Source organism: Cyanistes caeruleus, chromosome 26, assembly GCF_971803275.1.
Source record: "Cyanistes caeruleus chromosome 26, bCyaCae1.hap1.1, whole genome shotgun sequence".
In the NCBI taxonomy this organism is placed as follows: Eukaryota; Metazoa; Chordata; class Aves; order Passeriformes; family Paridae; genus Cyanistes; species Cyanistes caeruleus.
The window spans coordinates 531,141-545,071 of NC_141726.1; the positions used below are offsets into that span (position 1 = coordinate 531,141).

General features: G+C 48.9%; 1 long non-coding RNA gene across 1 annotated transcript; it reads right to left on the reverse strand.

Moving 5' to 3' along the window:
• Positions 1-4,010: 4,010 nt before the first annotated feature.
• Positions 4,011-12,844, reverse strand: LOC147649247 (uncharacterized). The gene is made up of 3 exons (XR_015279350.1): positions 11,467-12,844; positions 5,224-5,306; positions 4,011-4,577 (listed from the first exon to the last, which is right to left on the reverse strand). It is a non-coding gene; the product is annotated as an uncharacterized LOC147649247 (long non-coding RNA).
• Between the last annotated feature and the right edge of the window lie 1,087 nt (positions 12,845-13,931).

The following is a 13,931-nucleotide window of genomic DNA, read 5'->3' on the forward strand; positions in this document are numbered from 1 at the left end:
GGAAAGGCAAAATACTTCATAGAGGAAACACAAAATATTTCCAAAAGGCCTTGTTGTGTTTAACCCCTTCCCCTCCCTGTCACGGTTCCATCCTTCCCCTGCTCCACTGGCACCGCTGATTCCATCCAGGAGTCACTCTGGAGTTCAGGCTGCATTGATGGTTTGGCTGCTAATGAGCCTTTCCAGCAGTGATACATGAAAAATGAGTTTTAAACCTCCTCCTTATGGAGCATTGATTTGCTGTGATTAAAAGTGGCTATCAGGCTTTAGTGATTCACTGCTGGGTGCTCAGACATCGTCACAGGAAACGCTGGCAATGAAGTTCCCGAAAGGGCTGGTTGTGCTGGGAGGGTGCAAATGGGCACAGGGTTCACACCAGGCTCTGGGCTCACTGGAGATTCCTGCAGCAGATACTGGGGAAAATCCTTCCCTGGGAGCGTGGGGAGGCCCTGGTACAGGTGCCCAGAGAAGCTGTGGCTGCCTCTGGATCCCTGGAAGGGCCCAAGGCCAAGCTGGAATACCCTGGGAGAGTGGAAGGTGTCCCTGCTCATGGCAGAAAGAAATGATCTTTCAAATCCTTTCCAACCCAACCACTGAGATCCATCAACCCAACCACTGAGATCCCCTGAACCCATCCACTGAGATCCCCTGAACCCAACCACTGAGATCCATCAACCCAACCACTGAGATCCATCAACCCAACCACTGAAATCCATCAACCCAACCACTGAGATCCCCTGAACCCATCCACTGAGATCCACCAACCCAACCACTGAGATCCACCAACCCAACCACTGAGATCCACCAACCCAACCACAGAGATCCATCAACCCAACCACTGAGATCCATCAACCCAACCACTGAGATCCATCAACCCAACCACTGAGATCCATCAACCCAACCACTGAAATCCATCAACCCAACCACTGAGATCCATCAACCCAACCACTGAGATCCATCAACCCAACCACTGAGATCCATCAACCCAACCACGGAGATCCATCAACCCAACCACTGAGATCCCCTGAACCCAACCACAGAGATCCATCAACCCAACCACTGAGATCCATCAACCCAACCACTGAGATCCATCAACCCAACCACTGAGATCCATCCCATGGTCTCTGGGATCCCAGGAAGGAGTTCCTGCCCTGCTGGAGGTGCTCTCCAGGGTATGGAGAACACCTGAAGCACTTTGAAGGTGGGATTTGTGCCCAGCCCACCCCGTGTCTGTCTCAGCTGCCACTCAGGGCACCTCAGGATGGGGTCACAGGCACCCCAGTGCCACTGTCTCCAGCTTTAACCCCTCCCTGACCTCACTGCTGTCACTCCTGATTGACAGCAGCGCCTCTGGGACCAGGCCCAGGCCTCCCCTGCTCTGCTCGTGCTCAGCTTCGGGAATCCTTGGCACTTAGAGAGGGGAAAATTCTTATAAACCCCATTTGATGTTGAGCAGCAGCTTCATGAATTGCAAAAGCGCTTCAAAGTCTGGGAATTACAGGAAAATCTGTTGTGGTTCGGTGCCTCTGTCACTAAAGCTCCCCACGCGCCCCTTGCCAAGGCAATTAAAGAGTGAGATCCTGAAATCATCAGCTCTGGGCCACTCCCCACCCCTCTGACAGAGTGTTTCATCACCCAGTACTGTTTAGGGAGCTGGAGGGAGAGTCAGGGATGGGGGGAGAGTCAGGAATGGGGGGAGAGTGTTTGTCAGGAGACAAATCCAGAAGCAGCATCTCCTTTATGGCATAAATCTCCTCAGTTTCATTTCCTCCGCTCGGAGCGTGGAGTGGAAGGAAAAGCAGCAGCAGAGCCTTGAGGGCAGAGACCTCCTGCCCCATCCCTGCCTTGTCATGATAACATCTCCTGGCCCCAGGTCCCTGCTGGAGGCCGGGCTGTGGGCAGCAATATCGAGTGTCAGGCTGACAGATGTGTGCCATCACAGCTCTCCTCTGCAGCTCACGGGCTGATTGCCCAGGTTATTGCCCCTCTCCGGGCTGGCAGCTGGGATTTCTCTGCTCCAGCTCAGGGACAGCAACCAGCACATCCACAGGAGCTCTGTGCCCAGCTCAGCTCTCACTCCAGCATTACAAATTTGGTTGGATAAATCTTCAAAGGTCAATGACTGACAAAATCAAAGCAGATTGCTAAGAAGGGAGGGAAATATAAATGATGGCATTGACTCAGGGTAATAGAGACACAAATGGATATCAAATCCTGGATATCAAACGTCAAATTCTGCCACAAACCAATTTCAGGGTGTGGAGATGCTCAGCAGCTTCTCCAAACACATCCTGGACGGTGCCAAAGGAACATCTCAGCCAGGAAAAGGACTGGCTATTTATTTCTATGTATTTCTATAAATATAGATGTACATTTTCTGTATTGTATTTTCTGTATTGTATTTTCTGTATTGTATTTTCTGTATTGTATTTTCTGTATTGTGTTTCTATGACCACTCTGAATTCCTGATGCTTCTGGAAATGTGGAATTCTGCAGGAAAAGTCCCATTCTACCTCATGGTGAGAATGACGGGGTCGTTATCTCTCCTGGTTCTTCTTGAAGTCCCCAGAGAACAGCAGGACAACCCAATACACAGGGTTCCCTTCTTCCTCCTGGCCTTTAACTCCCAAAAGCCAGGCCTGCATTAATGTGGGGTGAGAAATCAGATTGAGGTGACCAGGGGGACCTTTGGGCTCCCCACAATGCGGGGACAGGAGCTCTGCTGGGGTGAAGGTCGGGGACAGGAGCTCTGCTGGGGTGCAGGTCGGGGACAGGAGCTCTGCTGGGGTGCAGGTCGGGGACAGGAGCTCTGCTGGGGTGCAGGTTGGGCTGTGCCCCCAGGGAACAGCACCAGGAGGGGAGGGAACGGCCCCAGGCTGGGCCAGGGGAGGTGAAGGTTGGGTATTGGGAGGATTTCTGCACAGAAAAGGCTGCCCAGGGAAGTGGGGTCAGCATCTCTCCAGGGATGTGGCACTGGGTGATAGCAAAAGGTCTTAAAATCTTAGAAAATTCGGGGACCTAGGAAGAAAGTTAGGTTTGGAAAGCCCTGGGAAAAGCAGGCCCTGGGAAATGTTAGGCCTTGTGCTTGCTAAAGACCAAGTCAAACTGCACCTGTGTAATCAATATATGATAAATGATACAATTGTTAGATGTGATTAGATATAATTATTGTTTAGAGAACATGAGGAACCATGTTAGGGGGCTGGGGGGGATCATGAGAAATTCATGCTTGGGTAAAAACAATGCATACAATAGAACAATGGAAGTTTAATAATTAATATGTAAGTTGTATAACAATAGAGTATAAAACATGTTCAACTCCAAACCAAATGGGGTCAGATTTGGGTCTGTGTATCCCTGACACCCAGAGCTTTTAAATAAAGCACCTTCATATAATCATTCTGTGATTATGTGTGTTCCTGAGCGCTAACACTGGGACACGGGCACTGGTGGCCCTGGTGGGAATGGCTGGGCTCAGTCTCACAGGGCTTTCCCAACCCAGCTCGTTCCAGAGGAGCTTCTCAGCATTCCCTGCCCACTCCTCCCACTGCAATTCCAGGCAGTTGTTTCTTTATCCAGGAGACCTTGACACATCTGTCCCCAGATATCCCCATTTCTGCTCCGTGCTGGGGACTCCACTTGGAGTTTATTGTATATTTATATAATAAAATGTGTTTTAGGTGTGTTTTTATGTATTAGACTTCATAATTACAGAGGTACTACAAATCCAGGCCTTGTGGAGAGGCTAAAAAGCATTTTTGGACCATTCTGAGGGATATTTAAGCAAAACCAGCTCTGCACTGCCTGCAGCTCCCCAGGAGAGAAGAGCTTCCAGAAAAATCAGACTGGCAAGAATTGGGTGGAAAAAATTTGGGGTCTGTTCCCCATGTGAGCACAGCCCATGGCTGAGGGAGAGGCCAAATTAGGTGAGTTAAATACAATAACAGTGAAATGCTGCACACATTCCGCTGCAATAAAAATGATAATGATTCTACTGAAAAATATCATTACTTCACACTCATTTAATTCTGGAAATCTAAATTCACAAAGGAAACAAGAAGCCCTTTAATCTCAGGGTAGATAAATAGCCCAATTTTATTCCTACTATTATTTTTTATCCGTTTCCAAGACATTTTATAAGACTTCAGAACGCGAGAGCTCGGTTTAATTAACATTATCACATTAAAAAGCACAGCCAAAAATTTCATGGCATTTTAATTGAAATATAATACTGTCTCACTTCATTTTTATTCTTTTTTTTCCTGCATTGAACACCACGATGAAAAACAGAGTCTGCACTGATTGCTGGCCTGGATGTGGTGGATTAGCAGACAGGGATTATAAAAGTGGACATTTGATCAGGGAGGAACGTTCCCATTTCCTTTGTTCCCGCCCCAAAACGATGGCTCTGCCTCCACAGGTGATGCCAATTCCATGCAAATCGTGTTTTGGATGGAGGTTTGTGCACCTGCTGCCCAGGAAAAAGGGGCAGCTCTGTGCTCCAACAGCTCTTTCCAGCAGAGCACCTCGGAACGTGTCCTGGCCTTTGGCAACGGGGATCCAGCTGGGAGCTTGTGCTGAAAGACACCAAAATTCCCCTTTTTCAGAGCTCTGGGAATGCTGCTGGCACCTGACGGGGAAGGAGCAGAGCTGGAAGGGCAGGGAAAGCAGGGAGTGGGGCCTGTCCCAGCTGGGATGTGACAGGAGTGGTTTGGGATGGGATTTGGGATGTGGCAGGGGTGGTTTGGGATGGGATTTGGGATGTGGCAGGAGTGGTTTGGGATTTGGGATGTGTCAGGGGTGGTTTGGATCAGGATTTGGGATGTGGCAGGGGTATTTAGCACAGGATTTGGGATGTGTCAGGGGTATTTGGCACAGGATTTGGGATGTGGCAGGGGTATTTGGCACAGGATTTGGGATGTGGCAGGGGTGGTTTGGGATGGGATTTGGGATGTGGCAGGGGTGGTTTGGGATTTGGGATGTGGCAGGGGTATTTAGCACAGGATTTGGGATGTGGCAGGGGTGTTTTGGGACGAGATTTGGGATGTGGCAGGGGTGGTTTGCACAGATTTTGGGAAGGAGCAGAGCTCAGGGGGTCCCTGGCAGTGAGTGCACCCAGAGCTCCCCTCTCCTGTGCCAGCCCTGGCAATCAGAGCTGCCAGAGGGGATGGGTGGGATGAGGTTTCCCAGGCTGCCCGTGGGGTTTGGGCACCACAATCTCACCAGGCTGAGCTGGAGCTGCGGGAATTCCACAGAATTCCAAACGGAGAGTTTCACTGCTGGCAGAATTCCTCCACTGGATTTCCCTGAGGAGAAAGAAGAGAGGGAGAAAGTGCTGGAAAGAGAAAGAGAGATGGCAGAAAAAAAAATATTTGCAAAATTATGTGTCAAGAAAATATCCTGGGTTTGTTCCTCAGAGGAGAGAAAAGAGAATTTGAGATCTCTGTGGAACAAAGTCAGGGCTCATTTCTTTCCTTTGCACAGAACCTGGAGAGCTCCACTGAGGGCAGTTTCCCACCTGGTGCTTTAATCCAGCCTTACCCTTGACACAATTTCTTTTCCCAGCCATCCATAGCAGAAATCTTCCAGCATATAATAACATTTTCTATACCAGATCGATACATTGGCTTGTGCTCATTGATCTGAATAAATAAACTGCCTTACAGGAGCAGGGGGACTTTGATCGGAACCTAATTATAAGAGTTTTGTGTGTATATATATTAAAAGTCCACATTTTTCTGTATTTCTGGGTGGTCACACAATGCTTGAGGAGCTGAGGGCCCTAAGGAAGCCCGTGTGGGAGGCCTGTGCTGCTCTCCAGATCTGTCCATGATCAGAATAAATGTTCATATCAGAAAGATGTCTTCATAAGGTGACCTTACCCCTGGCTGCCTGGCACAGGGATGTGTCCTTTCCTTGGGATACAAAAATCATCTTTAATGAATTGCTTGGGAGCGTTTTGCACCCTGCATTAGCAACCATACCCTGGTGACTGTGCTTATAAATTCCTGTTTCTCCCTCACAGCTCTCAAGCTCTTGGCAATCACAAGAAAGGAGAGATCTGAAGGCCTGACTTCAATTCTCCTTTTTGTTCCTGCCCATCCTCAATCAATAGAGATATAAAAGTTGGACATGAAAACAAATCATGGCCATGCTGCAGCTTTCAGGGGGAAGCACCAGCTACAAGCAAACAAATCAATAAAACTTCTTATTCCTGGACCTGGGCTTGGGTTTGGTCAATAAATGCTCGGTGTTCTGCAGCATTTCACAGCAGCCTGCAGGTCCCTGCCAGGGCCTGAGCCAAGAATTTGGGCAGGGGATGAGAGGGGAGCTCCACTTTTAACTGTGTTTCTCCAATTTAACGTGGTTTGCTTCTGACTGGAGAAGTTTTGCCTCCCCAGCAGGTGGGAGCAGCCAGAGCCCAATTCCAGCCCAGCCTCCTGCAGCTCCCTCCGTGCACTTTGCTCCTGTACAACAGAAGGACTTCCCTGCTTGGTGTTCCCTGGTGCTTCAGGCTGGGAGGGGTCGATGGTTTCAGCAGGAAAACAGGGCACAAAAAAGGTCTGAAGGCACAAATGTGAGCAGGGGGATTTGATTCACTCCCACTGAATCCTGTCCTCAGTGTTCAGTGAAGAAAAACAAATCTTTCTCAATGCCCAGCAAAACCTCACCTCAGAACCCCTCCCCAGCTTCACAATTCCTGCCCAAGATCCCACCCCAATCTCCCCTTTTCCAATCTCAAGCCATTCCCTGGGTCCTGTCCCTGCAGGCCTTGTCCCCAGTCCCTCTCCAGCTCTCCTGGAGCCCCTGCAGGCCCTGGAGGGGGCTCTGAGCTCTCCCTGGAGCTTCTCCTCTCCAGCTGAGCACCCCCAGCTCTCCCAGCCTGGCTCCAGAGGGGCTCCAGCCCTGGAGCAGCTCCAGGGGCTCCTCTGGGCTCTCTCCAGCTGCTGCTGATGTTGGAATTCCCAGAGCTGGGAATACACTCCCCATATCCTGATGCCCAAACCCTGTCACTAACAGGACATTTCCTGTTTCTGTTCCCATCTCATTCAGTGGAAGGAAGGAATCTTGGGTGGAAGAAATCCCTGTTTATCCAGGAAACAATAATTTCCTCTGTAATTATCTCTCCCCCAAGGATTCTGAAGCACCCAGGTGACTCTGGAGCAGATTTCTCATTTTCCTTCCCAGCACAGGCCCTGTGCTCACAAACCCCAAACACAGCAGTTTTACACTTAAAAACTCCTGTAAAAAAAATCTCCATAAAAATCTGTGAACTAAATATATAAATTTCCAGTCATGCAAAAACACATTCCCTAATTCCTACATAAAAAGCAGTGCATTGTAACAGTTTTATTATAATGGGAACTTGAGGATGCTTCTTGTTTATGGGCTGCAATAACCACATCATAGACAAAATAAATCCTAAAAGGCAGAGCTGGAGTGCTCAGAGCTGGAGTTTATCAGCTGGGGATGGAGTTATTTCAAGTCAGCCACAAACACACTCATCATCCAGTTGTTATGATTATGATGATGCTTTTAATTAAAATGTTAAAGGAAAAATAGGAAAAGCTGTGGAAAAAACACGTGGGGGAAGGTGCAGGGAGAAAGACACAATTTTGGTCCTTCCTTTTCCTGTGTTTCCTGTTTCTCCCAAAATGCTTTCCATCCATTCTCCTCTCTTTCCTTCCCATTTCCTTCCTTCAGCAGCGAATCCATGGCTGTGAGACACCAGTGCTGCTCCCCAGGAACTGGAATGGGTGCAACTGGAGCTGAAGGGGCGCGGGCTTGGCTGGGATTTGGGGAGGAAATGTTCCCTGGGAGGGTGGGGAGGCCCTGGCACAGGGAACTGGTGCCTGCCCCATCCCTGGGAGTGTCCGAGGCCAGCTTGGAGCATCCTGGGACAGTGCAAAACATCCCTGCCGTGTCACTTCCAGCCCAAAACATTCCAGGATTCCCTGATTATCAATTAGGATTTTAATTCGATTTTTTTTTTAATTTTTGCTCCCTTCTTTTCCAGCGTTACACATTCTTTAACCCTGTGGAGGTGAAATGAATGAGAAGGAGCAGAGGCAGAGAATGGGATGGAGCAGAACAATCCCAAATCCAGTGGCTGAGGAATCACAGCCAGAAAATGCCACATAAAGTAGGTTCAGTCGTACATAAAACACGTTTAAAGCCGTGTCAAAACTGCATTTTTAAGCATTGCTCATCCAGGCCAGGCTGCAGCAGCAGTGGATAAAGCACTCATTGCTGCATTTCAGCAATCTTGAACTCCTCTGCTGCTCTGGGAGGAGGAGAAAGCTGCAGGCAGAACAAGGATGATCCCGAGGCCTGGGGGGCTCAGCCCTGTGCGAGCAGCAGAGAGAGGAATTTGCACAGGGAGGATGAGGGGTCACCGCCTTTGGCTGCGGAGATTTGAGAAGCAGCAACAACAACAACAGAAAAACAGCCTGAGGTGCCCTTTGTGAAACAGAGAGTTCAGCTCTGCCTGAGCCAGGCTGGGCTTTCACCTTGTCCTGCAGCTGGGATTTCATAAAACATCCATCAGGACACACCTGAGCCAGCTCTGCCTGAGCCAGGCTGGGATTTCACCTTGTCCTGCAGCTGGGATTTCATAAAACATCCATCAGGACACACCTGAGCCAGCTCTGCCTGAGCCAGGCTGGGATTTCACCTTGTCCTGCAGCTGGGATTTCATAAAACATCCATCAGGACACACCTGAGCCATTGTTTGCTGCCCAGGTCTGAGCAGGACCTGCAGCTCCACGGGCTGAGCTTGGTGTGAAAAATGAGGTTCACATAATTTTTATAGAATTTAAAAGTTTAATGAATAAAGACAATTAGGAGAAAAAAATAAAGTATACAGATTTAGCCAGGTGTCTCTGCATTCACCTCACTGACAAAGGATTGTCCCTTAAAAACAGAACCCTGCTACATATCCATAAATTCTCACACATATTCAGACATTCTGCTTAGGATCTTTGGGGTTCTTCTGTTCAGTTTTCTCTTGCCCCCTTCCCAATAGATCAGTCCTCTTGGTGCCATCAAGATTTACATTCCCTGGTACCAGAAATGCAATAAATTCCTCCCCCAGAGTTCTGGTCACTGCTGTCCTCATCTGGATAAGAGAATTTACAAATGCAGGAGTTCGCCAGCTATTTTTTTTTTCCCCTCAGTCTTTGGGTTATACAAACAAAAGCAGTTTTTATTTTAATATTATGCCATAGCCTAACATATATGTATTATACTACTAAGTTTCATCAATAACAGAAATAAAGGAAACTATATTAATACAACAAAATTTCCCATTCTTATGCACATAACATTCATTTTAATATTTGAGAAAAGCCAACAATATAATGTGTATCTCTAACACTTGCTTTGTGTCCCTCAGCAGCAGGAGTTCACCCCAGTGCTCCTCTTGGCCTGGAAATAAAATAAAACCAAAACACTCTGCTCGAGAGGGCAGAGAGAGCCTCAGCCCAGTGCTGCAAACTGGGAGCCAACATCAAATGTGTCATCTCCTGGCTGGAAAAATATCCCTGTTCTTATTTCTACGTCGGTGCCTCCAATGAAATTGTTGCTGTTATTTATCTTGTAAACATCTTCTCCAACCCACCACTGTCAGCTCCCATTATTCTCCTGATAATGATCCAAATCATCGTCCCCCGCTCCTCGTCTCTGTGTCCAGGGAAGTCACAGCTCTTCCCTGCAAACATCAGCTTCTCACAGCCCTCCCAGAGCAGCAAAAAGAATTATACAGGTGACCAGACAGCAGGAGGTGAAGAAATAAAATATGAAATGCCACGGGAAAATCTAATAAAAGGAAAAGTAAACTCATCATTTACTGTGAGGGTGGGAAGGGTTTGGAACTGTGCCCAGAGCAGCTGTGGCTGTCCCTGGATCCCTGGCAGTGCCCAAGGCCAGGCTGGACATTGGGGCTAGAGCAGCCTGGGACAGTGGGGGTGACCCTGGGGACAGTGGGGGTGACCCTGGGGACAGTGGGGGTGACCCTGGGGACAGTGGAGGTGACCCTGGGGACAGTGGGGGTGACCCTGGGGACAGTGGGGGTGTCACTGGGGACAGTGGGGGTGACCCTGGGACAGTGGGGGTGACCCTGGGGACAGTGGAGGTGACCCTGGGACAGTGGAGGTGACCCTGCCATGGCTGGGGTGGAACAGGCTTTAAAGTCCCCTCCAAGCCAAACCATCCTGTGACTCTATGATCTGTTAAAGCAAATTTTGGGGTGAATTTCAGGAGCTGAAGCTGCCCCTGCAGCTCCTGAATGCATCCAGAATTCATCCCAAAATTTGTCCTCATCTCTTACCCCCTGGGGCTGGGGAGGCCAGAGGTGTTCCTCTCGCACTGCTGCTCAGACAGGGTGGCCCTGCTGGTCCCTGCTGCAGGGGTGATGAATCAGCATCCAAAATCCTTCCAAAATCCATCCAGAACTCAGCACTGGCACAGCAGACCATGAACAGCCCACCAGGGCTCTCTTCTCATCACTCTTGGACCTCACACCCCTCTGCTGAGCAACTGTCTGGAGCTTAAACACCATTTCACCCAATTCAGGGAGCTCCTTGTGCAGCCCAGGCCAAAACGAGGGCTGTTAATTAAGCAAATCATCAGTGAAAGCAGCAGTGATGCCAACATTCCTCCTAATCCCTGTGGATATGGTTGAAAAATCACCCAGAGCAGGGGCAGAAGGTCTGGATAAGCAGGAGCGACTGCTCAGCTCCTGTTTAATCACCTCAAACCATCTCGGAGAGGAGCACGGATGAGGAGCAGGAAGTTTCTCCGCTAATTCCCGGGAAGAGAGGCAGCAGGAGGGGATTTATCACCCTGTGAGCACCAAATGGGAATGAATGAAGGAAGGAATGAGTGGCAGCTTGTCCAGAGCCCGGCACAGAGAGGAGACAGAGCAGCAAAGCTGTTGGTAATCGCTCCTGAGCCACAGGCATAGCCAATGTGGCACTGCCACTTGGCTGGCCACCAAAGGAGCTCGGCGTTAAACAACTTGGAGCTCTTTTCCTGATGGATGCATTCCCGAGAATGAAGAGTCATAAAAGAGAAAAATAGACTGGTTGTGCTCTGGTAGCAGCAACCTGTGCAGTCATTAGCATCAGCTGCCCCTGTGGATCAGGATTGTGTGTCTGTGCAAGGCGCTTTCCGTGCCTCAATTTATCGGCACGTGGATTTATGGACTCCACAAACGCTGTCAGGGGTGTTGTTTCCCCTCCAGTTCCCCAGCAATGCCTCTATTTGGGTTCTGGCAGGATTGCTGCTCCTCTGTGGGTGAGGGCCAGGGGGTCCCAGGGGTGGCAGTGGCTCTCGGGGGCTCTGGCTGCTGGCCTTGTCTCTGCCGTGTCCCAAAGGATCCCCTCCCACCTTTGTTCCCATTTCCAAGGCTGGAAGCGTGAGGAGAGATCAGAGACTTGAGGAAGAAAAATATCAGCCCTAAATCACCTGATTGTGGGTGTTTTCCCCAGCTCCATGTGCCCCTCAGCCCTTCTTGCTGCCATGGGATGGTTTTTACTGGTGAACTCCAGTCAGACCAGTGGGTGTGACAGGGCAGAGGATTATTGTGCCCTCTGTGCATCCACATGTTTGTGTGAGCAGGTGAAATTAATTCCTTCCTTTGCCATTCCCGGAGAATTCTTCATCCCCGAGTTAATTCTGACTGCATTTTGAATCAAGGCTGCAGGTAGATTGGATAAAAAATTAAAGTTAAGCTCTGCAGAAGGGACATTTACATGCAGCAGTGATAGAAGTGGGCAGGTGTATTTTAAACATTAATTGTATTATAAATTAATAAGTTGATTAATGACCACGCTTAGCATTCTGCTTCCAACACGTGCAATGATGTGCAATTTTTTACAAGAAACTCCTTTGTCTGCTTGAGAGGTTGTGATGAGGGACAAAGAGCTCAGGTTGGGGAGCCAAATGTGGGGAAATCTCCAAGGCCTCAAATCTCCAAGGCCTCAAATCTCCAAGGCCTCAAACCTTAAAGGCCTCAAATCTTAATGTCCTCAAATCTCCAAGGCCTCAAATCTCCAAGGTCTCGAATCTCCAAGGCTTCAAACCTTAATGTCCTCAAATCTCCAAGGCCTCAAATCTCCAAGGCCTCAAATCTCCAAGGTCTCGAAACTCCAAGGCCTCAAACCTTAAAGGCCTCAAATCTTAATGTCCTCAAATCTCCAAGGCCTCAAATCTTAAAGTCCTCAAATCTTAAAGTCCTCAAACAACTGCTTATTTTTTTCACAGGTAGAGACAAAAAGATTTGTTCTACAAAGACATGCTTGTGTTCAGTGCAGTTTAACAAGTCTGCTTGCAGACAAAGGCTTGTGCTGCATCCCCAAATCTCAGCTCCTCCGTGCCATCCCCTCGCATTCCAGTGTTCTCCAATAATTCCTCATGAAATTTTAATCCCCCCTTGCTGCAGGTGAATAATTGATGGCAGCCAGAGGCGGCCCATGGCCCTGCCAGGGGCAGGGGGTGTCAGAGCAGGACAGGCTCAGCTGATGAAAACCAGCAGTGCTGAACCACTGCCGTCCTGATTCCCTGCAGGGACCAGAGCTGGGAACAGTGCTGGAAAGCCGTGTTTTGATGAGGTGATCTCACCAGGAGCCACTGGGGATTGGCAGGTGGGGTTTTGGCGCCAAAGATTTCCGTTTCTCAGGGGATTGCCCATGTTTGGCAGCCTGTGACAAGAGGCAGCCAAACTCCATTTCATTTATCTCTGCCCTGAGCTCCTGATTCCAGCTCTTATCCTGGCAGGAATCAGCTGAGATCTCCCCAGGAGACATCTCTGACTCCTACCAGTGGATTTCAAGGCGTGATTCCCGATTTTCCCCAGCCCAAACAAGCAGTGACTCAGAGCTTGTTTTGGGAAAAGCTCTTTGATCCATCTTCCTTCCAGGCTGGATTTTCATTTTGCCCTAGAAATCAATGCACAGAAAGGCAATCCGTGGCCTCTCACCACACAGGCCTGTCAAAGGCCTCATGATTTGAAAAAGAGGGGAAAAAAGGAGAAGAGGGATAAGAGGGAATAGAGGAGCTTTTGCTGTTCCCCCCATGGAGTGAACAATGCTCTCTTCTTTCAATTCAGGCTCTCTGGGTACAAAGCAGAAGCCATGTGGATAAAGTTGAGCAAAAATTGGGATTCCTCCTCTGTGGCAAATCCCTGTGGTTCAATCCTTTATTTTCATTGAAACTGGTGTGGGAAGGGAATGTTTGTTATTGAACTGAAGCTCCAGAAGTTTCCATGAGAAATTCTGGAAGTTAAGGGAACAGATTGACACATTCTGAGCTGAAAGGTTTTGCTGCTTTTTGCTGAGCCTCTCTCAAATGTTCCCTCAATTCTGGGCTGGATTTTCCCCTTTGTGGTGCAGTCTCACACCACAGCTCCCAATTTGCCACCAGTTCTGGAAGAATCCTGCAAAAAGCACCAGGAATCACCGAACAAGGAAACAGTCCACGGTTCCTCATTCACACAAGTAACTTTTAAAGGAAAAAAATCTGAAATTTTCCCCATTTTAATGGGAAGTTGCACGTTCAAAACAAGACTGAGCTCTTCCCTGTCACTGCTGTTCGAGTTAGATGATGCTCCACGGAATTGTTCAGGTTGGAAAAGCCCTCTGAGATCATCGAGTCCAACCTTTAACCCAGCACTGCCAGGTGCCACCTCTGACCATGTCCCCAGGTGCCACGTCCACAGGATTTTAAATCCCTCCAGGTATGGGGGCTCCACCACTGTCCTGGAGAGCTGTGCCAGGCCTGAACAGTGCTTTCCATGGAGAAATTTTCACAATACCCAACCCCATCCTCCCTTGGCACAACCTGAGGCCGTTTCCTCTTGTTCTGTCCCTTGTGCTTAGCACTGGACCAGAGAAAACTCCCAGAAATCCCAACTGGTCCCAAAAGCCAGGTCC